General features: G+C 43.1%; 1 long non-coding RNA gene across 1 annotated transcript in view; it reads right to left on the bottom strand.

Annotated features, from left to right (window-relative positions):
* Positions 1–18,315: 18,315 nt before the first annotated feature.
* LOC122554352 (uncharacterized) overlaps positions 18,316–25,717 on the bottom strand; it is a 59,399-nt gene continuing 51,997 nt past the window's right edge. Inside the window, exon 5 of the long non-coding RNA XR_006312970.2 lies at positions 18,316–18,456. This is a non-coding gene — a long non-coding RNA (uncharacterized LOC122554352). The remainder of the gene's footprint in view (positions 18,457–25,717) is intronic.

The following is a 25,717-nucleotide window of genomic DNA, read 5'->3' on the forward strand; positions in this document are numbered from 1 at the left end:
TGAAAATATGCCATGAGCCCATGAACGTGGATAAACACAAAATCAAAGCTGCCTGAAAACCAAAGAAAATCAAAGAAACTTGCATCTTTTGCATGTATGGAACAGAAATGGCATACTATGTTCAATGTGAGTTTCCTCCAGCTTTTAATCCAATAATGACTAAGTACTGTACATTCCAAGAAAATTCATACTACAAGTGTACTCAATATTTCTGTTCCTTAAATGTCTTGGACAGATGGACAGCATCAGAGATGGCGGCCTTCCCAGATCTGACCAAGCCAAATGTATTCTAATTTAGTGCATCACTATAATTGGGAGTTAACGTTCTTAGCTTCAGTCTACCACACCTTGGCAGGACTTATTCTCAGGAATTAGGGTCTGAATCAGGGCTGCAATTTAATGCAATATTCAATTATTAAAGGCAGGATTTCTACCCATTTCTCAAGAGGGAGTCCTACTTTACAGAGTTGCCGGCTAACCCGATTAATTGACAGGTCTCTAGTTCCAACTGCGTTGCTGATAACTTCCCTGGAATTACAAATACTGAGGAACTCAAACTGACAGGAATGACCCCTGGATAGGGTTCCTCCCTGTCACCGAAGAGTGCACCACGCAATGTGACACCAGCCCACAGAGCTAAAGCTGCTGGATTTCCTCCAAAATGTAGGCCTCCTCCTTTCTTGGGTAAAACACCATCTGCAGTCAGTTGAGGCTTTTAAGTACTTGCCCCTTCCCCCACTTCCAACTTGCTATGGGGGAGCACAGAATTCAGACATCTATTTCTGTAGAGAATGAATTTGGATTAATTTGCAATGTGCAAGACATAGCTGGAAATTTGTTGAAAGACTTCTTGATTTTCTATGTTTGTATTAATATGCAAGATTCTTTAAGGCATCTTGAAGAATAGAAATTCACTCTGCCTTTTCCTCCCTTTTTTTATTTGAATGACTCAAGTTCATTAAAATCATAAGGTGATTATTCTGAGATATGGAGACATTATTTATAATTCTACACATAAAATAATGACAAGATTAATAAAATATATTGCTTTAGGCTTAATTACTCTGGCCAATCAATGATTGACACATGTATTATCAGGAGGAAGCAATTAAAAATATTTCTATTTTGTCAAATAGCGTTCTGAATGTGGTTTCTGGATAGATAGTTCAATTAGGATCTTTTCTGATCAATGTAGCTAGACAAGAGAGTTTCAGTTTGAGCTGTGCTTGTTTCCACAGATTTATAGGATTAAGGTTCTCAGAATAAAATATTGTTTGTTCTTCGTTTGTGAGATGTGGCCATCTCTGGTTGTTCAGCATTTATTGCCTCTCCCTAGTTGCCCATGAGAAGGTGGCAGTGAGCTGCCTTCTTGAACCGCTTCAGTCCACCTGCTGTGGGTTGACTCACAGTGCCATTAGGGAGGGAATTCCAAGATTTTGACCCAGTGACAGTGAAGGAACAGCGATATATTTCCAAGTCAGGATGGTGAGTGACTTGGAGGGAAGTTGAAGTGGCGGTGTTCTCATATATCTGCTGCCCTTGACCTTCCAGATGGAAGTGATTGTGAGTTCGGAAGATGCTATCTGAGGATCTTTGGTGAATTTCCACAGTGCGTCTTGTAGGTAGTACACACTGCTGTGACTGAGTGTTGGTGGTGGAGGGAGTGGATGCTTGTGGATATTGTGCCAATCAAGTGGGCTACTTTGTCCTGTTTAGTGTCAAGCTTCTTGAATATTGTTAGGGCCACACTTATCTGGGCAAGTGGGAATATTCCATCCTGATTTGTGCCTTGTAGATGGTGGACATGCTTTGAGGGGTTACTCACCACAATGTCTCTGATAATTGTCAGATTATGTGGTTGAACTTAGTCATACATGTAATGATATATCTGCAAATGTTTTATTTTTATATCAAATGTATTAATCTAGTTGAAACTGTTATAAATTACCTATAGCATCTATTATCAAAATATATTCAAACGTAATTATGGTAAACAAATGCGTAGTTTACTTTGATCTCTAAAAACCAGCAATAATTATAGGTGATGTTTGGCAGCATGAAACAAGCTGCAGGCCCAACACCAACAACATCCTTAGAAAAGGATGGATATTACCAAAAAGTGCTGTTGAAGAGCAAGGTAGCAATGCCTTTAAGGGCCAGTGAGATGCCAAGAACAGGCTGGTTTTTAGATTAGATTAGGTCAGATCCCCTACAGTATGGAAACAGGCCCTTTGGCCCAACAAGTCCACACTGCCCCTCTGAAGAGTAACCCATTCCCCCTACCTTATATTTACGCCTGACTAATGTACCTAACACTATGTGCAATTTAGTATGGCCAATCCACTTAACCTGCACATGTTTGGATTGTGGGAGGAAACCATGGAGCACCCAGAGGAAACGCACGCAGCCATGGGGAGAATGTGCAAACTCCACACAGACAGTTGCCCGAGGCAGGAATCGAGCCCGGGTCTCTGGCGCTGTGAGGCAGCAGTGCTAACCACTGAGCCACCATGCCGATAATACCTGATAATAGAAAATGGATAGGTCCCAAAGGCAAACCAGCAGTAGAGAAGCTCATGGCAGCAAAGAATGGAAAACAAAAGGTTTATTGATTGGTGGGGAAGATTGCAGTGGCAACAATTGTGGAGTTGGGCAGCAGGGCACAGAAGCATGACAATGTCATCAGCAGTGGAAGAGTTCCCCACATCTCTAATTACACTTTTCATCTGCATTATTTACATCCCTTTTCCTTCCCAGTACTGTTGCATTGCTATAGCCTTCTTGCCTAAATCTATGATTCCTCCGAATTTGATCATTTTGTTGATTTGTGCAATTACTTGATAATATCCTCTGTGGCAAAACTAGCACCAGAGTTGGTAACAATAAGTGAGGGAAAGCAAAAATTGAGTTCAGGCTCCTGAATGTTGTCCAGTTGTATTCAATTTGTGTTTGTGGAAGTTTGGTGAAAACAAAATAAGGCTCAAACAAAACTTAGAAGACAATCACTTTGGTGAGGTACTGAAATCATATTACATCAAGGAACTAAATCTTCACGAGAAATTTGTAAAGAAAAACACCTTTGACCACAAGTCCATCAGGAAGTGGTCAGCATGTCGTGTCCTCAAGATCCTGAGGGAAAAGGAGAGAGTGGATCCTGTTGCATGGTTCCCTGAGCAGACTGTCAAACTCATTTAGCAGAATGTTTCATCACGAGAACTTTCCAACTAGCACCAGACATCATTCAGATGGTGGTGTGAAGGGCACTACCTGTGAGATCCTTCATACATGCCTGGTCAACCTGCACCACCACATGCTGCCCTCAAAGCGGCTGCAGAGGGGTGTGACAGTCCTTCTGGAATGTGCCTTTGCAAAGGAAGAAGATGCAGTGGTTTTTGTCGAAGTTCATACTGAGCTCTGTGGGACTCTGTGCTCTACGGTCTGTTCCCCAGGATGCACACTGAGACAGACATCAACTGCTTCTGGAGGGCCATCAACTTAGTAAAAGACACTATTTGGTCTGCCGAAACGTTGTTGGTTTTCTATGAAAAGGAGTTGATTCTGACCGAGTGTTGCCGTTTGGCACACTTCTAGGTCAAGGACTATGTGCTGAGGGATACACTAAAGCTTGGGGAAGCTGCTGCCAAGGAACAGTGGGGAAATACCACAGTCTGAGGTCTTCCTGCTGAAGATAAATGGGGGTCCATTCAGTTATCGGACCCTCCTGGTCTGTCAAATATAGGTAAATATTAATATTGTGTGAGAGGTATTTCATTTTGTGGATAGTCAAACTCCAGCATTTGTGTGTTTACTTGATATGCAACTGTGCAGAACCGAACTGCGTTTGTGTCATTGTCTATATACAAAGAGATTTTTTATGAATAACAAATAAAGTATATTTTTGAAATTAAAACATCTATTATGATGATTATCAGACAACTACTAGAAGAAAAGATGACAGAAGTGGAAGAGGTGCTCCCTTGTCGAGGTTCTTGGAGTTCCTGAACCACATGGAAGATCTGGATTCGCACCATATGGTCAATTGGCAGGAAGAGATGCTCACGTATAGCAGAGAGGCCACAGGATATATGGTGTGAGGAATGGCTGCAATGGAAATGTAGGAGGCAAACAAAAAGCTGATTTTTTTTAAATTGCAAAAATATATTTTATTAATAGAAAGAAATCTTTGATACATGTACAGTTAATGAAGCCATTCAGATCTATATTCTGTTTACTTACAGAGAACAAATTTAAGTCTTTGATGTTCACCATTCTCTATATTAACAATCAATCTCTTGGTATTTAGCTGAGGTGTCAGCAGGGCCCAATTACTGAATGGACCCCCGTTATTCTACGGTGGAAGGACACTATGGTCTTTCCCCACTGTGTTTTGGCGGCAGCTGCCCCTAGCTTCAGCTCGTTCCTCAGCACATAGTCCTGGGTCTTGGAATGTACCAGTCTGCAACACTCAGTCGGGGTCAATTACTTCAAATGGAAGACCAGGAAGTTTTGGGCAGGCCAAAGAGTGTCTTTCACTGAGTTGATGGTCTTCCAGATACAGTTGATGTTCGCCTTGGTATTGCATCCCGGGGAATGACCGTAGAGCACAGTGTCCCGTGTCATGGAACTGCTCAGGACGAACCTTGACAAACACCAGTGCATTCCCCTCCAGACTTTCTCCCTCCACAGCTGCTTCAAGGGCAGCATGCAGTGACGCAGAGAGCTGGGCGTGCATAAAGGATCTCTCAGTGAGGGGCCCTTCTCACCACCAGCCAAGCGACGATATTTATTTGAAAGTCCTGGTGACAAGGCATTCTGCCAAATGGCATTGACAGTCTGAGCAGGGAACTGCTCAACAGGATCAGCCTCTCCTTGTCCCAAAGGGTCACAAGGACACGATGTGCTGACTACTTTCTGATGGACTTGTGGTCAAAGGTGTTTTCCTTAATAAGTTTCTCCATGAAGGACAGGTAATTATGGAATGGTCCAACTACTTGGAGCATTCCACAGCAGCAAGGCCAGGACTATCCTTTGCCACACCAGGGACAGGTAGAACCTCAGTACATGTGACACTTGGTGTTTGCGTACTGGAGATCCATGCACAACTTGACGCAGCCACATACAAAGGTGGCCATCAGGGTGAGGTGAGTGTTGGGTGTGTTCTTCCCCCCTTTGTCAAGGTCATTCTAAATGGTGCCCCTTTGGATGCAATCAATCATAAATCGCCACACGAAGTAAATGATGGCCCGGGTGACTGCGGCGGCACAGGTTTGGGGAATAGGTCAGACCTGCACCACATGTTACAACACTGAGATTTCCTCATACCTGAGAAAGTTCCCATCTGCCCAATTTCTGTCTCACCTTAGTGACACGTTCCACCCAAGACTTGGCGCACACCCCAGCCCATCTGAACCAAGTACCCAGCACCTTCAAGTGATCTGATGGTGAAGGGGATAAAGGATTAGTCGGCCCAGTTTCCAAAGAACCAGGCCTTGTTCTTGCCTCGATTTACCTTGGCCTCCAGGACCCATTCAAACTGGTTGCAGATGCACACACGAGTCTGTGCACTGACTGTGAATCCAAGCAGAAAACGGTGATGTCATCCATGTACAGGAAGGCCTTAACCTGTAGGCCCTGCTGCCAGGAATAGTCACCCCTCTCAGGCTTGCATCCTTCCTGATAGACTCGGCAAGTGACTCTTTACAGCATCCAGACAAAGCAGGAGAGAGTGGGCAGCCCTGCTTGACTCCAGATCTGACTGGAAAGTTTTCTGATTCCCACTTGTTGATTGAGACTGCACTAACGATGTTGGTGTAGAACAGTCAGAACCAATTGCAGATTCCCTTCCCAAAGCCCATTTTGGAGAGAACATCTCTCATGTACGTGTGCGATATCCTGTCAAAGGCTTTCTCTTGGTCCATGCCTAATGAAGCAGATGTCCACCCCCCTGTCCTGCACATAGGTGACTGTACTCCTGAGAAGTTTGAGACTCTCAGTGATCTTCCTGCCCAGTACAGCACAGGTTTGGTCGGGTGAATCAGCAATCCCAAAGCAGACTTGACCCGGTTGACAATGACCTTTGATAAAGTTTGTAATCCACATTTAGCAGTGAGAATGGTTGCCAATTTCTAGTTTCCTCCCTCTCCCCCTTTTGCTTGTAGATGAGGGTGTTGTACCTTTCCTCATGGATTCACTCATGGTGCCTTCTAGAAGCACACTGACATAAACCTCCAGCAGGTCTTGGCCAATCAAGTCCCATAGAGCAGAATAGAACTCGGCTGGTAAGCCATCACTTCAGAGAGTTTTATTCTTTTCAAAGGACTCAAGGGCCTTGAACAGCTTATCCAGAAATAGCAGCTGTTCCAGCCTCTCCTGCATGCTGTTGTCTAAGACCTCCGTGGTAGAGGACAGGAGTGACTGGGAGGCCACGCTGTCAGTTGGCTACATGTCATACAGACTGACATGGAAGAATTTGCTAATACTCATGATGTCAGCCTGAGATGATGTTACCAAGCTGCCATCTCCCTTCAGGCTGCTGAACACAGAGCTCTCTCTGTGCACCTTCTGGAAAAAGAAATGTGACCACATCTCGTCCTGCTCCACGGAGTGGACCCTGGACCAGAATATTGTATTGGATCTCTGAGGCAGAGAGTGAGGCTTGCTGGCCCTTCACATTCTCCGTGACATCGTCTCCAGCAGGATTAGGTTCTGCATACTTTTCTGGAGTTTGGACAATTTTCTCCATCTCTCTCTCATCTTCTGCACACCTTTCAGGATAAACAACAGGAAATGTTCCCTTTGAATATTTCCCACCAGTCGCGGGCGAATCAAAGAGGCGCTTCATGGTTCTCTAACCTGTGTAATCCCTTTTGAACTCCTCAAACAAAAAAGCTGACAGGTACAACCAGCTAGATTTAAAGCAATGCCAGCCAAAACAAAATCAGAACTGGGGCTCACAACCTAATGCTCAGCCACCACTCCAAGGTGGTGATTATTCTGGTAACTATGGTTACAAATGTGAGAACATCCGCAAGTTTTATCAGGCTACTTATGGGCAACAGTGGAAATAGACCATTAGAGGTTCAGTTAAAATGAATGATGGATTATCAGAACTGACTTTGAAATGCAGATTAACCTTTAATCTGATTGGCTGCTGCTTGCTAATTGGTGACATCTGGCAAGAATCCCTATTGTAGATTTGTATATATATTTTTACAAAACAATTCACTTGGGACTTTACTGCATAGTCTGCAATGATTCCACTTGACTGTGGGAAAGGCTTTATTTTGTTATTTTTGAAATTCGGCTGTTTTGATAAAGGCATTGCATCATTCTACTCGCAGAGGATGAACACAATTCATCATGGTTTTGCCAAAAATGTTTTTAAAAATCTGGCTCATAACTAAACTTAATCTCATATTTGACTTTTGTGTATGTACGTTTATGGTAGTTCTGTTTCTATGGCTTTTAAAGTTAATGCATAATTTGCAAAATTTGCTTGTTGCTTTTTTCTTGATTTTTTTGTATTTGGAGTAATTGAAGAAGCTGTGTGTTACTAACTTGCATTACCAGGCGTAGGTAAGTTAATCTAAATAACTTGGAATGTTGTTAACTGACACAAAAAAACCCTGTAAGTCTGAGGTCGTCCTGCTGAAGGTAAATGGAAGTCTGTTGAGATATTGGACTTGGCCTGTATCTCAGATATATGTAAATATTAGTATTGTATATCTAAGAGAGGTCTTTGGTTTTTTGGATAGAGTCAAAGTACAATGTTTTATTTATTTACTTCACATGCAACTGGACAGAACTGAACTGCTTTTGTGATTGTGCATGTATATGAAGAGTGCATTTTTGAAATATATTTTAAAAATTCTGAAAGTGGACTTTGCAGTCAGTGCAGGCTTGAAGGATACCGTGGAAAATCATCCCTGGTGAAGAACGGGAGGAAGAGCATCCAAACAGAAGTTGATGTGACATCACTAACTTGCATTCTGGGAGTGGCATCCTTCTGTCAGACTCAGAACTGGAGCCTGCTAGCTTTGTTCCCATCCTTACAACACCAGATCAGGGTAATCCCTCCAGGGAGGAACAGGACAGTTACCTCAGTGTGGAGAGCGTCCAACAGTTTGCCCACACTACAGGGATGCAGGGAGATCCCCCAGTGACAAGACTGTGGATGATTAGACATTGGGTAATTCTATAAACTTTTAAAATGAATGTTAAAATTGTTAGATTTAATGTGGATAGTGTTAAATCTAATACGCAGTATGTTTCCATATTGGATTTCTTGGCCAGTGTCAAAGCAGACATGATACCACATCCCAGCAGCTACAGGAGATGGTCGTGCTTATGGGCCCCTGGGCCTTCAATTTGGTCAGGAGAAATGATAGTTGTTCCTCCAACCTGGGTATTCTGTTGTGAGGAGGCAATATTACCCTCCCAGAGGTTAAGGAAGTGATGGGTAGGCACCTTGTAGCAGACGTTACATACAGAAATGCTCCCCTGAGATTAATTATTATGTTTGCCCCAGTGATCCAGAGTGAGCGGCTGGCCACCCTGCAGCAGCTCCAACTGCTGGTGGTTATGTCCTTGCCGGTCATTCTGGCCAGAGACGTCAACTGCATCATTGATGCGGATGGCCAATCTGGAGGGGCTGACAGTGAACTGGACTCCACGTTGGAAACAGTAAATGTTGTCAAGCTGCGCGACATTTTCAGCACCCCAGAAAATGGAGCGCAGTGTAGATACACCTGGTCACGGCCAGGCGGGTCTATCTGCAAGGATAGATTTCCTGTTTGTGTCCCGCATATTCTCGGTCAGATCCACTAATGTCAAACTGGTGTTCTTCTCTGACCACTGTCTCCTGCTGGCTACTGTCAGATACAGGACAATCAACAGGCTGGAAAGGGGATGTGGACATTGAACATGATGTTGTTGACCCCAGAAAACATTGAGGAGCTCAAAGGGATTACACAGGTTGGAGAACTGTAAAGCCCCTCTTTGAGTGTCCAGTGGACTGGTGGGAAACAGTCAAAAGGAACATCAAGAGGTTTTTTTCTATCCTCAAAGGTGTTCAGATGGCGAGAGAGAGAGGTGACAAAACTGTCAAAACTACAGATAAGCATGCAGAACCTAATCCTGCTACAGACAATGGGAGTCAGTGTCACAAAGGATCTGCAGGAGGTGAAGAGCCAGGAGGCCTCCAAGATAATCTTCAGTTTCAGCATCTACACTGTGGAGCAGGAGGAGATGTGCTCGCGTTTATTCTTCCAGATGATTCACATGGAGATTTCCATGCTCAGCAGCCTGAAGGAAGAAGATGACTTAGTAATATCACCTCAGTCTGACATCCTGAGGATCAGCAAATCTTTTTATGTGAGACTGCATGACACAAGCTCACTGATAGTGTGGCCTCCCGGTTGTTCCTGTCCTCTAACATGGAGGTCCTAGATGACAGCACACGGAAAAGGCTGAACCAGCCCGTATCTTTGGATGAGCTGACCAAGGCCCTTGGGTCCTTAGAAAGAATACAACTCCCAGAAGCAATAGCTTACTGGCCAAGTTGTATTCGGCTCTTTGGGACTTGATTGGCCAGGATCAGCTGGAGGTATACAACAGTATACCTCTGGCAGGTACCATGAGGGAATCCATGAGGAGAGGTATCATCACCCTTATCTACAAGTGGAAGGGGAAAAGGGAAGAAATTAGAAATTGGCGGCCAATATCATTGCTGAATGTAGACGACAAAATTCTGTCTAAGGTCAACGCCAACCAGGTCTGATCTGCTCTATTTTCAGTGATTCACCCTGACCAAACCTGTGCTGTACCTGGCAGGACAATCTTTAAGAACCTTGTGATCCTCAGGGTTACGATTGCCTACGTGCAGGACAGGGGGTGGATGCCTGACTCATCAGCCTGGACTAGGAGAAGGTCTTTGACAGGATATCGCACATCTATATGTGGGACGTGCTCTTCAAAATGGTGTTTCAATGTGCAATTGGATCTGACTGCTTTACACCAACATTGTTAGCACAGTCAATCAATGGGTGGGAATCAGAAAACATCTCAATCAGATCTGGAGTCAGGCAGGGCTCCCCACTCTCTCCTGCCTTGTTTGTGTGTTGTATAGAGTTCTTTACTGTGTCCATCAGGAAGGATACAAGCCCAAAAGGGGTAACTATTCTAGGCAGCAGAGGCCTGCAGGTTGAAGCCTCCCTGTACATTAATGATGTCGCCATTTTCTGCTCAGAACCGCTGTCAGTGCGCAGACTCATGAGCATTTGCAGCCAGTCCAAACAGGCCTCGGGTGCCAAGGTTAATCAGAGCAAGAGCGAGGCCAAGTTCTTGGGAACTGGGCTGACTGATTCTTCATTCCCTTCACCGTCAGGACAGATTACCTGAAGGTGCTGGGAATATGGTTCAGACGGGCCGGGGCATGCACAAAATCCTGGGAGGAGCGCATCGCCAAAGTGAAACAGAAACTGGTCCTTTGGGAGCACCACTCCCTCTCCATTGTGGCTAAAAGCATGGTCATCAGATGTGAGGCAATCTCTCTGTTGCTATATGTAGCCCTATGTTGTTTCAGTCACCCGAACCATCTTCTGTTTCATCTGAAAGCCTTACACAGACTGAGTCTGCAGTGACTCCACATGGAAAATTTTGGATAAGGGGGGAAAAGAATGTATCCAGTATTGTCCTCATCCTAGTGGTCACCTTTGTATGTTGCTGCATTAAGCTGTGCATAGACCCTCAGTACACAAACACAAGCGTCACTACGTACTGAGATTCTACCTGTCCCCGATGTTGTGAAGGATGGGACTGGCCTCACTGTCATAGAGCACCTCAAATAGTTGGATTGCTCTGTATCACCTGTCCTTCGTAGAGAAATTTGTAAAGATAAAAATCTTTGACCACAAGTCCATCAGGAAGTGGTCAGCATGCAGTGTTCTCAAGATCCTGAGGGAAAAGGAGAGGGTGGTTCCCATTGCATGGTTCCCTGAGCAGACTGTCAAAGTCATTTAGCAGAATGCCTCATCACCAGAACTTGCCAACAAGCACTAAGACATTGTTTGGATGGTGGTGAGAAAGGCAATACCTGTGAGATCCTTAATGCATACCCAGTCAGCCTGCATCACTGCACACTGCCTATGATACACCTACGAAGGGGTAGAGACTGTCACACATCTCTTTCTGGAACATGCCTTTGCAAAGGAAGACTGGAAGAAGATACAGTGATTTTTATTGTGGTTCGTCCTGAGCAGCTTTGTGAAGTGGGACTCTGTGCTCTCAGGCCTGTTACCCGGGATGCACACCGAGGCAGACAACAACTGCACCTGGAGAACCGTCATCTCAATGAAAGATGCTGTTTAGTCTGCCCGAACCTTGTTGGTATTCCAAAATAAGGAGTTAACCCTGACTGAGTGTTGCAGACTGATACATTCCAAGGTCCAGGACTATGTGCTGAGGGACACTCTAAAGCTTGGGGCTGCTGCTGCCAAGGTGCACTGGGGAAAGATCACAGTCTGAGGTCTTCCTGCTGAAGATAAATGGGAATCCATTCAGTTATTGGACCCTCCTAGTGTGTCAAATATATATAAATATTAGTGTTATATGTGCAAGAGAGGTCTTTGGTTTTGTGGATAGTCAGACTCCAACACTTTGTGTGTTTATTTGATATGCAGCTGTACGGAACTGAACTGCTTTTGTGTCAATGTATATATACAAAGAGATTTTTTTTATGAACAAAGTATATTTTTGAAATAAAAGAAATTCTGGGAGTGGAGGGTATCATAGAAGAACCTGCTGTTAAGGAATGGTCATCCCAAACATTACTGTAATGTTTCTATCCCACCTTCTTTCTCTAACCAAAGAAAAAGGGAGAGACAGGGTTCAGAGGAAAAGAAACAGAACATTATACAAGGAAGGTTGGTAGCAAGAGTTCCAGTGGGGAAAGAAGTGTAAACCTATTTAGGAAATATTTTGGAAACTATTGTTGGTGAACAACAAGTAAGTTTTGAGAAATTGATCTTGGACAGAAGAGTATCAGAAGTTTCAATTTAGTATTAAAAGTATTTAACATTGTAAGGATTCATTAACTTAAGGGGTAAGACATGGCAGCAGAGCTCCAAATCATCATCTGCCCCAATGCTCAATGTGGGAAGCCAGGCACATTTTCAGTTTCCAGGGCTGCATGTGTGCAATAGGTATATCCACCTGCAACTTCTGGAAGCCTGAAAATTTAGGGTTGGAACGTTGTCTGGGGACACTGTGGAGCATTGGCAAAGCGGAGAATATTGTGGATAGCACATATAGAAAGGTGATATAAAGAGTCTGCAGACTCAGACTCGATAGACAGGAAGGGAATGGGTGACCACTACGCAGAGCAGGAAGGCTAAGCAGGCAGCACTGCAATCTCCTGTGGCTATTCCCCTGCAAAACAGATACACCAGTTTGGATACTGGTGAGGGATATGTCCTCTCAGGGGATAACAGCAGCAGCCAATTTATGGTCCCATGGTTGACTGTGCTTCAGAGGGAAGGAGAAATAGGCAGAAGGGGAATAAACCGCCCCGTGGCCCAACATTTCAACTCCCCCTCCCACTCTGCCGAGGACTTGGAGGTCCTGGGCCTCCTTCACCGCTCTCTCTCACTACCAGACGCCTGGAGGAAGAACGCCTCATCTTCCGCCTCGGAACACTTCAACCCCAGGGCATCAATGTGGACTTCAATAGCTTCCTCATTTCCCCTTCCCCCACCTCATCCTAGTTTCAAACTTCCAGCCCGCACTGTCCCCTTGACCTGTCTGGATTGTCCGACCTGCCTAGCTCCTTTTCCACCTATCCACTCCACTCTCTCCTCCCTGACCTATCACCTTCATCTCCTCCCCCACTCACCTATTGTACTCTATGCTACTTTCTCCCCATCCCCACCCTCCTCGAGCTTATCTCTCCACGCTTCGGGCTCTCTGCCTTTATTCCTGATGAAGGGCTTTTGCCCGAAACGTCGATTTTGCTGCTCGTCGGATGCTGCCTGAATTGCTGTGCTCTTCCTGCACCACTGATCCAGAAGGGGAATAAGTCAAGAGTGTGGTGCTGGAAAAGCACAGCAGGTCAGGCATCATCCGAGGAATAGGAGAATCAGCGTTTCAGGCAAAAGCCCTTCATCAGGAATAAACATTTCTGTGGTCTCAAACAAGAGTCCAGAATAGTCTGTTTCCTCCCTGGTGTGAGGATCCTGGATGTCTTGGAGCAGTTGCAGGACATTCTGGAAGGTGAGGGTGAACAGCAAGTGGTTATGGTACACTTTGGTATTAACGACGAAGATTTAAAAAAAGGGATGAGGTCCTAAAAGCAGAATATAGAGAACTAGGAAGAAAGTTGAAATGTTGAATCTCAAAGATAATTATCTCAACTAGTCAGAGTAGAAACAACAGGATATATAGGATGAACATATGGCTGAAAAGATGGCGTGAGGGGGAGGATTTCAGATTCGTGGGGCATTAAGTGGGGCCTGTACAAACTTGACGGGTTACACTTGGACAAGACCGGGGCAGATGTTCTTGGAAGGGGTACTTGGTAGAGTGATTGGGGAGGGTTTAAACTAGTTTGCCAGGGGAATGGGAACCAGAGGAGTAGGATTGTAAATGCAGAAATAGGTAGAGAGGTAGAAACCAAGGCAAACATGATTAAGAACAAGAACAGGCAGGCTACTGAAAAGAGCAGGGGAATTGGTCTGAAAGACATGTGTTTCAATGCAATAATTATAATAAGCAAAGTAGATGAACTCAGAGCATTGGTTAGTATTTGGAACTATGACACTATTGCAATTATGGAGACAGGAAATTATGAAAGAGGGACAGGACTGGCAGCTGAATGTCCCAGGATTTAGGTGTTTCAGGTGTGATAGAAAGGGATGTAAAAGGGGTGGGGAGTTGCATTACTGGTAAAGGAGTATCTCACCTGGTGTACTGAGGTAGGATACATCAGAAGACTCATGCAGCAAGGCACTACATGAAGGCCTGAGGAGTCAGAAAGATAAAATCACAATAATGGGGATATACTACAGGCGTCCCAACAACCAGTGGGAAATAGAAAGAATATATCGACAGATTTTGGAAAGATTCACTGGAGTGTAGGAGATTGAGAGGTGATCTCATAGAAAATAATGAGAGGTATAGATAGAGTTAATGGTAGTTGCCTTTTCCTTAGGGTGGGGGATTTCATGACTGGGCAACACATTTTTAAGGCAAAAGTGAGGACTGCAAATGCTGGAAACCAGAGTTTAGATCAGAGTGGTGCTGGAAAAGCACAACAGGTCAGGCAGCATCCAAGGAGCAGGAAAATCGACGTTTCGGGCAAAAGCCCTTCATCAGGAATAGAGGCAGGAAGACTCCAGGGTGGAGAGATAAATGGGGGGGGGGGTTAAGGGGGGGGATACTGGGTGGAAGGTAGCAAAGAGTACAGTATGTGAATGGGGGTGGGGATGGAGGTGAAAGGTCAGAGAGGAGGGTGGGGGAAGGTAGCAAAGAGCACAATAGGTGAATGGAGGGGTGGGGATGGAGGTGATAAGTCAGAGGCGAGGGTGGAGTGGATAGGTGGGAAGGGAGATTGGTAGGTAGGACAGGTCATGAGGACAGTGCTGAGCTGGAAATTTTTAAGGTGAGATGAGAGAGATTTTAAGACATGAAGCAAATGTTTTACACAGAGGGTGGTTCGTGTGCAGAATAAATCTCCTGAGCAAAAGGTTGGATGTGGGTACAACAGCAACTTTTAAAAGATATTTGGATACATACATGAATAGAAAAGGTTTGGAAGGTTGTGGGCCAGGTACAGGCAGGTGGGACTATTTAGTTTGGGATTATGTTCAGCATGGACTGGTTAGACCAAATAGTCTGTTTCTTTGTTATATGACTCTGTGTAAAAACAGCAGGGTTGATATGGTGGGTGATTTTAACTTCCCCTGTATTGACTGGCACTCACTTTGTGCTAGGGGCTTGGATGGGTCAGAATTTGTAAGGACCATTCAGAAGGGTTTCTTGACACAGTATGTAAACAGTCCAATCAGGGAAGGCGTAATGCTGGATCTGGCTTTGAGAAATAAGCCACGCCAGGTGTGTGAAGTTTCAGCGGGGGAGCACTTCAGGAATAGTGACCATTATACCATGAGTTTTAGGATACTCATGGATAGGAATAACAGCAGTCATTGGTGAAGGTGTTAAATTGGGGAAGGCAAACTTCAACAATATTAGGCAGGAATTGGAGAATTTGATTGGAGGTGGCAGTTTGAGGGTAAATCCATATTGGACGTATGGAAGTATTTCAAATGGCAGTTGGCAAGAATTCAGGAGCAGCATGTTCCTGCAAGAATGAAGGATAGGTATGGTAAGTTACATGAACTTTGGATGACAAGGGATGTTATGACCTTGATCAAAACAAGAAAGGAAGCATATGTAAGGTTTAGGGGGATGGGAACTGACAAAGCCCTTGAAGTGTATAAGGAAAGTAGGAAAGAACTTCAACAAAGAATTAGAAGGGCTAAAATGGGTCATGAAAAGACATTAGCAAACAGGATTAAGGAGAATCCCAAGGCTTTTTATACATATATGAAAAGCAAGAGAGTAGCCAAGGAAAGAGTTGACTCATTCAACGACAAATTGAGCCAGAAGAGTTAGGTGAGGTCCTAAACGAATACTTTGTGTTGATATTCACAAAAGACAAGGCAATGGTGGAGGATGATCTCAGGGAAAACACTGTCAAACCTCTAGGCAAAGTTGCTGTAAAAAAGGAAGAGGTGTTGTGTGTCCGATAATTATTAAGGTAGATAAGTCCTCGGGTCCTGGTGAGATCGATCTGAGAATATTGAGGGAGGCAAGAGAACAAATTGCTGGAGCATTGACAGACATCTTTGTATTGTCTTTTGCCACAGGTGAGATCGCAGAGAAACTGGAGAATAGCCAATGTTGTCCCATTGTTTAAGAAGGATAACAGGGATAATTGTGGAAATTACAGGCCTGTAAGCCTCATGTCAGTTGCTGGCAAATTATTCGAAAAGGTTCTCAGGGATAAGATCTAAAATTATTTAGAAACAAATAGACTTAGTAGTAATAGACAGCATGGTTTTGTGCACGGGTGGTTGCGCCTAACTAGTTTTTTGAGTTTTTTTGAGGAAATGACAAAGCTGATTGATGAGGGAAAAGCGGTTGATGTTGTCTACTTAGACTTCAGAAAAGCCTTTGACAAGGTCCTTCATGCTAGACTGGTACAAAAAGTGAAGTCACATGGTATCAGGCGTGAGCTGGCAAGATGGTTTCAGAATTAGTTTAGTCATAGGAAACAGAGGGTAGCGGTGGAAGGATGCTTTTTGGAATGGAGGTTTGTGATTAGTGGTGCTCCACATGGATCAGTGCTGGGACTTCTGCTTTTTGTGGTCAATATAAATGATTTGGAGAAAAATGCAGCTGTTCCAATTAGTAAGTTTGCAGATGAAACAAAGAATGGTGGAGTTGCAGATAGTGAGGAGGACCGTCAGAAGTTTCAGCAGGATATAGGTCAGTTAGAGTCATGGGCAGAAAAATGGCATTTAACCTGGGCAAATGTGAGGAGATGCATTTTGGAAGGTCAAGTGCAGATGAAAACTATACAGTGAATGGCAGAACTGTTAGGAGTATTGGTTTGCAGAGGGGTCTAGGTGTGCAGGTCCACAGATCACTGAAGGTGGTAACACATATTGAGAAGATAGTAAAAAAGGCATAGGGCATGATTGCATTCTTTGGAAGGGGCATTGAATACAAGGATAGACAAGTTATGCTGCAGCTTTATAGAACTTCAGTTTGGCCCCACTTGGAATATTGCGTTCTGGTCACCACAGTACCAGAAGGATGTGGATGCTTTGGAGATGGTACAGGAAAGGTTACTAAGATGTCATCTGGTGTGTGTTTAAAAGAGATGCTCAAGGCAAATTTTTCACACAAGGGTGTTGAGTGCCTGGAATGCGCTGCCAGAGGAGGTGATGGAAGCAGGCACAATTGCAGCATTCAAGAAAACCCCCAGATGAATACATGACTAAGAAGGGAATAAAGGGATACGGATCCTGTAAGTGAAGCCAGTTTCATATGGAAGGGCAAAATGTGTTGGTGCAGGCTTGGAGAGCTGAAGGGCGTGTTCCTGTCCTGTTTTATTTTTTGTTCTTATGAGAGAAACAAGAACTAGGGGTCACGGCCCAATGAAAACCCAAGCTCAGGCAAAAAAAATCCTCTCAGAATCATGAGTCTTTGAAACTCTCTTCCTGAAAAGTTAGAAGAAGCACAGGTCTTGAACATTTTTAAGAGAGGGAGATTTCTGAACATTTACCCAAGGAAGTAAATGAATATTCAAGAGTATGCGAGAATGACCTTATTGAATGGCAAAGCTAGTTCAAAGGCATAGTCCTGCATCTAATTTATACATTTGTATGTAAAATCAGGGAGGGGCAGGAAGACTAGAGATGGCACCCTTATACAAGTCCACTCACCTGTTGTTCCTCAGGAAGGTGGTCTGTAAAATCAGCCCCTTGCATCAATCACTTGCTCCTCCTTTTAATTAATTCAAATAGAGGAGTTCAGAAAATTTGGCACTCTGTCCTACTGTAGCACTTTGAGGCAGTATTTTATTATGACACAGTTCTGGGATTTTGCTTCAAGATTTTAAATCAGAGGGTTTAAACAGCAACAGATATATCAATGCTGCAGTCTTGTAAAAATTCTTACATGCTGCCTCTCCCACCACCACCTCCTCCAAAGCAATGAACTCCTGAAATATGAATCTTCCCACAGGAAACCAACTATTATTTTAAATGATCACACAATATTTGGTGGGAATCCTGCAAAATTATCAGATATGGCCTGGAAACTCCTCACTGTAGCTGCAGTTGTAAATACCTCTAAGAATAATGAAGGATTTTTTTGTTGTTATCATTCCAGTTCTCCCTCTAACAGAGGGTGACATAAAGTTGGGTGTGAATCCATAGCTATTGATACTTTCTTGTCCGTGATTTTCTTGAAACAAACTAAGAAAATCTTTCAGTGAATGTGAACAATCTGTTGGCTTTTTTGAGGAGTCATCTATAAAGAAATAGAAGGAGGCGTGGCTGAGTTTTCATGTGGTGATGTTAAAGTACACATTGGCTAATTCTGTTAAAAGACTATAACTTATTTTTAAAAGACTAACAATGTTGACATTTTTAGTTAACACAAATGAGTTAATATTCACTATGATAATAATGAAATCAGATCTTTAGCTTGAAACTAAAACTGCAGTTATCATTACAAGGATATAGAGAAAAAAAAGCATTGCTCCCTTTATTAGCAAAACAAATGGTTCTAGTGGATGTCCAAAGAACTGTTGATTCCTTTCAAGTAGTTATTTTGGATGGTATATATAGACATGGTCACCGGAGCTGTTTTCCAAATATGGGGCAGTCTTGGCTGAAATGAAGTAAGAGAAAGACACTTATTCATTATCTTCCAGTGATTATGTTGGTTTGTTTAAATAATTGTAATTGTTTAGAATTTTTAAATTGAACAGTCATTATAGTGAATGTGAGGTGATTGTGTACCTTCAATTTTCCTTTAAAACAATAATCTTTGAGCTAGCTCATGAACATAATTGTTGTTTTGTTTTCTGCTATTGCTGACAAAATGGTTTTTCTAATTACTAGTGAAGTTACTGTCAAAGGACCGTTGACTAGAATTGAAAACATGATTTTTCTTTGTACAGTTTAAGCTAAAATCACGGTTCAAATTTGAAAATTGGGCTTAATTACTGAGCTGAGAGAAAACAAAACAAAGGTATTCAAATATTTGTGCAAAAATTAGCGTGTTGTGATAAGTTAGTTGCCTACTACTGGTCAACCACCACAAAGCCAAGAATTGAAATTTATCTATTTGTGGTAATTTTGCTGGCCTGTCTGTATGCTTGATTCCAGTTAGTTTGAATTTACAAATCTTTTAAGGGTACTAAAGCACTTTCAAATTGATGACATGTCACTGCTTATTACCTTCAAAATGGGCAAAACTATGGAATATAATATAATCTGAGCTTTTTTTATAATTAACATTTGACTTTTTGTTGATTTTTTTCAGTTAAATAGGAAAATACCAATAAAGAGCTCCCAGGATTTATCAGGATTATATAACAAAACAGTCATTTGTGTGCTACAGGCTATAAATTTAATCTTGAATGAAGAAAGGACAAAGAGAAAGCATACCTGTATTGTGCACAAAATGGTTTCACTCCCACATGTACACGATCATTTGTGCATTTAAAGTATTTATGTTTGGTGGAAAATTCTACAGGGCTCTTGTAAATTCATTGGAAGTTGAATACAAATTATTTAAGAATTCTTTACACACAGCAAGTGAAGTACGTTTTGCATGAGAGCATGTTTTAAGGTTGCTGCACTCCAGTACTGTAATTGCACAAAGATCTTTCTCTCAAACTATTCAGAAGGAGTTTCAAAGTTGGCAGAAATTTAGTTTTGAAATTTTCTTTAGTTTGGCTGAATCCAATGGCATAAGTGACCCAGGAATACTGAATTTGCTTCTTTGTGGTAATCTGTACATTGAGTCTATTGCTGTAAATTTGCAATAACGTTTCTAATTTTCAAACCAGCTCTCAATTGTGTTTGTAGGTTTTTTGTTTTATTAATGTCACTTAGATATTAAACAGCCTTTTTATATATTGTCGTACTGTACAGTTGGAGACTCCAGTAGCACACCAGAACTTGAAGAGAGTCAGAGGGCAGAGGTGAATGAAGCAGTCATCACTAACAAGAAACTGCTAGGGAAGCTGTGATGCTGCAATTTATAATGAACACCATGACAGTTATGCCACTACTTAACAAAACTAATTTGCAATCACAGCCCAGCTAATGATTGTCAAAGCCACTATTAGCATTATTTATCTTACAACAGCTTTAATACAAATTATCATTATGTACATAAGGAAGAAAATATTACCCAGCCCATGGTAAAAAAAAGGGGGAAATTCAGTGACTAGAAGCAGATAAAGAGGAGTCATAGTCATAGTGATATGCAGCACAGAAACAGACCCTTGGTCCAACTCGTCCATGCCAACCAGATATCCTAAATTAATCTAGTCCCATATGCCAACACATGACCCTTATCCCTCTAAACCCTTCCTATTCATATACCCATCCAGATGCCTTTTAAATGCTGTAATTGTACCACCCTCCACCACTTTCTCTGGCAGCTTATTCCATACATTCATTACCTTTTGCGTGAAAAAGTTGCCCCTTAGGTCCCTTTTAAGTCTTTCCCCTCCCACCCTAAACCTATGCCCTCTAGTTCTGGATTCTGCCAATCCAGGGAAAAGACCTTATCTATTTACCCTATCCATGACCCTCATGATTTTATAAACCTCTATAAAGTCACCCTTCAGCCTCCGATGCTCCAGGGAAAATAGTTCTTGCCTATTCAGCCTCTCCCTATAGCTCAAACCCTCCAATCCTGGCAACATCCTTGTAAATCTTTTCTTTGGGGCAGCACGGTGGCGCAGTGGTTAGCACTGCTGCCTCACAGCGCCAGAGACCTGGGTTCAATTCCCACCTCAGGCGAATCTGTGTGTGGAGTTTGCACATTCTCCCCGTGTCTGCGTGGGTTTCCTCCGGGTGCTCCGGTTTCCTCCCACAATCCCCCCAAAAAATGTGCAGGTTAGGTGAATTGGCCGTGCTAGATTGCCCGTAGTGTTAGGTGAAGGGGTAAATGTAGGAGAATGGGTCTGGGTGGGTTGCGCTTCGGCAGGTCGGTGTAGGCTTGTTGGGCCGAGGGGCCTGTTTCCACACTGTAAGTAGTCTAATCTAATCTAGTCTAATCTAAACCCTTTCAAGTTTCACAACATCCTTCCAACAGAGGGGAGACCAGAATTGCACACAGTATTCCAAAAGTGGCCGAACCAAATCCTGTACAGCCGCAACTCCTATACACAATGCTCTGAACCAATAAAGGAAAGTATACTAAATGTCTTCTTCACCATCCTATCTGCCTGAGACTCCACTTTCAAGGAGCTATGAACCTGCACTCAAAGGTCTCTTTGTTCAGCAACACGCACCAGGACCTTACCGTTAAGTGTTTCAATCCTGTCCTGATTTGCCTTTCTAAAATACAGCACCTCAATTTATCTGAATTAAACTCCATCTGCCACCCCTCAGCCCGTTAGCCCATTTGATTAAGATCCCATTCTAATCTGAGGTAACCTTCTTCATTGTCCACTACCAATTTCGGTGTCATCTGCAAACTTACTAACTATACCTCCTCGTATTGGATAGACTGTCTGTATTTATTGTCAACTTGGTGGAAAGTGACGATTTTTTTTATGTATACAGGAGTTAGCTATTGTCTCGACAAGCCACAGTCTAATTCTTATTGGACACCCAAAGGTGGTGGGATCAGCAAAAGGCCACATCATGAAGACATTGTAGCCTCACTGATATGGCAGGCCTTCATGGCATAAGCAATGCCACTACTAGCTAAGCATTGCTGTGCCGCTTTGAAAAATTAGTAATCTTCTTGCTTAACCCAGGAGTCTCCTAAATTATTGTCTTGTTTTCCATACTTCTCAATAAATACATTACTTCTGTGACTTCAATTTTCATCTCTACTAATACACAGGAGATACCCTCAGTTCAGAGGTTTGAGTCTTCACATGTAAAAATGTGTTGCAAAGCTTTTGGTTCTGAATATTGCAAGTTTGAAAAATCTCAGTCCAGTTAAACCTACTTAGATTAACTAAAATTCAAAATTGAAGCTCAGACCATGAAAAGGTCAATCAATCGTGATATGCTAACATGATATCACAGGTGAAAGTGCACATGCACAGATGGATCACGGTGGCTATGTCTGAGTACACACTGTCAACATCATAATTTATGCGGCATTATGCGCCAAATGCACATTGCAATGTTAGCCGTGGCAGTTTGTGTACCTTGCCCTGTTGACATGTGAGGTTCGTAGAAACATAGACATGCACTTGATGAGCAAATTCTACAATCCCAGAAAATCAATGTGCCTATTCGTCCTGCTTCTCTCTGCACAAAAAGAACTTGATGAAATCACTTCTCTTCATATTCACCGCATCCCAAGTATGGCCATTAGCGATACGCAAGGAGATATTCATAATGGCACCTGCCACCACTTAGAATTCCCTGGCCATGGAGAAGTTCGGCATAACAGCAACTTTATGTCCATTGGCAGAACTGTCCTCCCCGTGATGGGAAGCTACAAGTGCTCTTGAAGGAAATGATGCAGATCTGTGACCACCCACTTCTTGAACCTGAGCCACCAAAGACATTGCTCCGAGTTGAAGTCAAGTTACAAGAAGTGCTTTTTGAAAACCTGTGATGCATCGGGTTTTTGCAGAGAACCTTCCTTCTCCTCCTCCTACTTCTTTTCAGAACCTTCATTCTCTGCACACTCTGCTTGATTTGTTGGTCATCTTCCATAAACAGAGGCACTGCAATTACAATTGCATTCCTCTTAAGACTTATTATGTACAGGTGATTACATGTTCTGCCTTACCTGAATGGATGCATCAACTGATCAGAAAACCTCCAAAACCATCCACTCTGTTATGGGAAAGGTCAAAAGTACAGTACTTCAGCTGCAATTTGGATAACTATCCCTTTAAGCAATGTGGATACCATTTTTCTTTTATTCACGCATGGGATGTGGATATCGCTGGCTGAGCCAGCATTTATTGCCCATATCTAAATGCTTTTGAGAAGGTGATTGACTACCTTCTTGAGCCGTTGCAATCCACGTAACAGTAGGTAGATCCTCAATGCTGTTAGGGAGGGAATTCTACGATTTTGACCCACTGCACTAAAGGAATAGTGATATATTCCCAACTCAGAATTGTATTTTGCTTGAAAGGCAACTTGCAGATGGTAGTGTTCCCATGTATCTGCTGTCCCAGCCTTTCTATATGGTAGTGGATTTAGAAGGTGCTATCTTAGGATCTTTGGCAAATTCCTGCAGTGCATCTTGTAAATAGGATACACATTGCCGCTACTGAGCTTCGGCGGAGTGACATAAAGGTTGTGAATGTGATGCCAATCAAGTGGGCTGCTTTGTCCTGTATGGTGTCAAGCTTCTTGAATGCTTTTGGAGCTGCATTCATCCAGGCAAATGGGCAGTATTCCAAGACATACCTGACTTGCATCTTGTAGATGGTGCACTGGTTTTGGGGAGTCAAGAAGTGAGTTATTCAAGGCTGTATTCCTAGCCTCTGATCTGCTTTTGTAGCCACTGTATTGATACAGTTAGTCCATAAATTCATAAAATATAGAAGAAGAATTAGACTATTCAGCCCATCGAGTATGGCTAATATGCTTCTCACCCCCATTTTCCTGTCTTCTCCCCCTAACCCTTCAACGTATTACCACTAAAAATCTGTCTAACTCCTCCTTAAATTTAGTCATAGAGATGTACAGCATGGAAACAGACCCTTCAGTCCAACCCGTCCATGCCAATCAGATATCCCAACCCAATCTAGTCCCACCTGCCAGCACCCGGCCCATATCCCTCCAAACCCTTCCTATTCATATATCCATCCAAATGCCTCTTAAATGTTGCAATTGTACCAGCCTATACCACTTCCTCTGGCAGCTCTTTCCATAAACGTACCGCCCTCTGCGTGAAAACGTTGCCCCGTAGGTCTCTTTTATATCTTCCCCTCTCACCGTAAACCTATGCTCTCTAGTTAGGGCTCCCTGACCCCAGGGAAAAGACTTTGCCTATTTACCCTATCCATGCCCCTCATAATTTTGTACACCTCTATAAGGTCACCCCTCAGCCTCCGACGCTCCAGGGAAAACAGCCTTAGCCTGTTCAGCCTCTCCCAATAGCTCAAATTCTCCAACCCTGGCAACATCCTTGTAAATCTTTTCTGAACACTTTCAAGTTCCACAACATTTTTCCAATAGAAAGGAGAACAGAATTGAACGCAATATTCCGACAGTGGCCTAACCAATGTCCTGTACAGCTGCCACATGACCTCCCAACTCCTGTACTCAATATTCTGACCAATAAAAGGAAGCATACCAAATGCCTTCTTCACCACCCTATCTACCTGCGACTCCACTTTCAAGGAGCTATGAACCTGCACTCCAAGATCTCTTTGTTCAGCAACACTCCCTAGGACCTTACCATTAAGTGTATAAGTCCTGCTAAGATTTGCTTTCCCAAAATGCAGCACCTCGCATTTATCTGAATTAAACTCCATCTGCCACTTCTCAGCCCATTGGCCCATCTAATCGAGATCCTGTTGTAATCTGAGGTAACCCTCTTCGCTGTCCACTACACCTCCAATTTTGGTGTCATCTGCAAACTTACTAACTGTACCTCTAATGCTTGCATCCAAATCATTTATGTCAATGACAAAAAGTAAAGGACCCAGCACCGATCCTTGTGGCATTCCACTGGTCACAGGCCTCCAGTCTGAAAAACAACCCTCCACCACCACCCTCTGTCTTCTACCTTTGAGCGAGTTCTGTATCCAAATGGCTAGTTCTCCCTGTATTCCATGAGATCTAACCTTGCTAATCAGTCTCCCATGGGGAACCTTGTCGAACGCCTTACTGAAGTCCATATGGATCACATCTACCGCTCTGCCTTCATCAATCCTCTTTGTTACTTCTTCAAAAAACTCAATCAAGTTTGTGAGACATGATTTCCCACGCACAAAGCCATGTTGACTATGCCTAATCAGTCCCTGCCTTTCCAAATACATGTACATCCTGTCCCTCAGGATTCCCTCCAACAACTTGCCCACCACCGAGGTCAGGCTCACTAGTCTACAGTTCCCTGGCTTGCCCTTACCACCCTTCTTAAACCTCTTTGAGGTAGTGAATTCCCCAGATTCACAACACTTTGGGAGAAATAGTTTCTCCTCAACTCTGATTTAAATTTGCTACCCCTTATCCTAAGATGATGACTTCTTGTCCTGGAATGCCCCACAAGAGGAAGCATCCACTCCACATCTATTTCATCCACATCTTTTACATCTTGAATACCTCAATTTGATCCCCCCTCATTCTTCTAAATTCCAGAAAGTATCGATCTGAACTGTTCAATCTCTCTTCATACGACAAACCCCTCATCTCTGGAATCAATCTAGTGAACCTCCTCTGAAGTGCCTCCAATAGCACCAGTTCTTTCCTCAAATAAGGGGACCAAATCTGCACACAATGCTCCAGGTATGGTCTCACCCATGTCTTGTATAGTTGCACCAATACTTCCTTACCTTTATATTCTATTCCTTTAGCTATTAAAGCCAACATTCCATTCACTTTCTTTATTATCTGCTGTATCTGCATGCTAGTTTTCTGTGACTCGTGAATGAGGATGCCCAGATCCCTCTGCACCGAGCACCCCAAAGTCTCTCCCCATTTAGAAGAAAAGTTGCCTTCCCATTTTCTCAACCAAAATGCATGACCTCACACTTATCCATGTTAAACTCCATCTAGCAGACTAAGCCACTCTCCTAGTCCAGTGCAGTTTCTGATCAATAGTAATCTCCAGGATTTTTGATAGTGGGGGATTCATTGATAACCTTGCCATTAAAGGCCCAGGGATAGTGGTTAGATTGTCTTATATGGGAAATGGTCATAGCTTGGATTTGTGTGGCATGAATGTTATTTGTCACTTTTCAGCCCAAGCCTGGATATTG

The sequence above is a fragment of the Chiloscyllium plagiosum genome, unplaced genomic scaffold (genome assembly GCF_037043375.1).
Source record: "Chiloscyllium plagiosum isolate Xiang-an unplaced genomic scaffold, Cpla_swu_hap1 HiC_scaffold_9, whole genome shotgun sequence".
Classification (NCBI taxonomy): Eukaryota; Metazoa; Chordata; class Chondrichthyes; order Orectolobiformes; family Hemiscylliidae; genus Chiloscyllium; species Chiloscyllium plagiosum.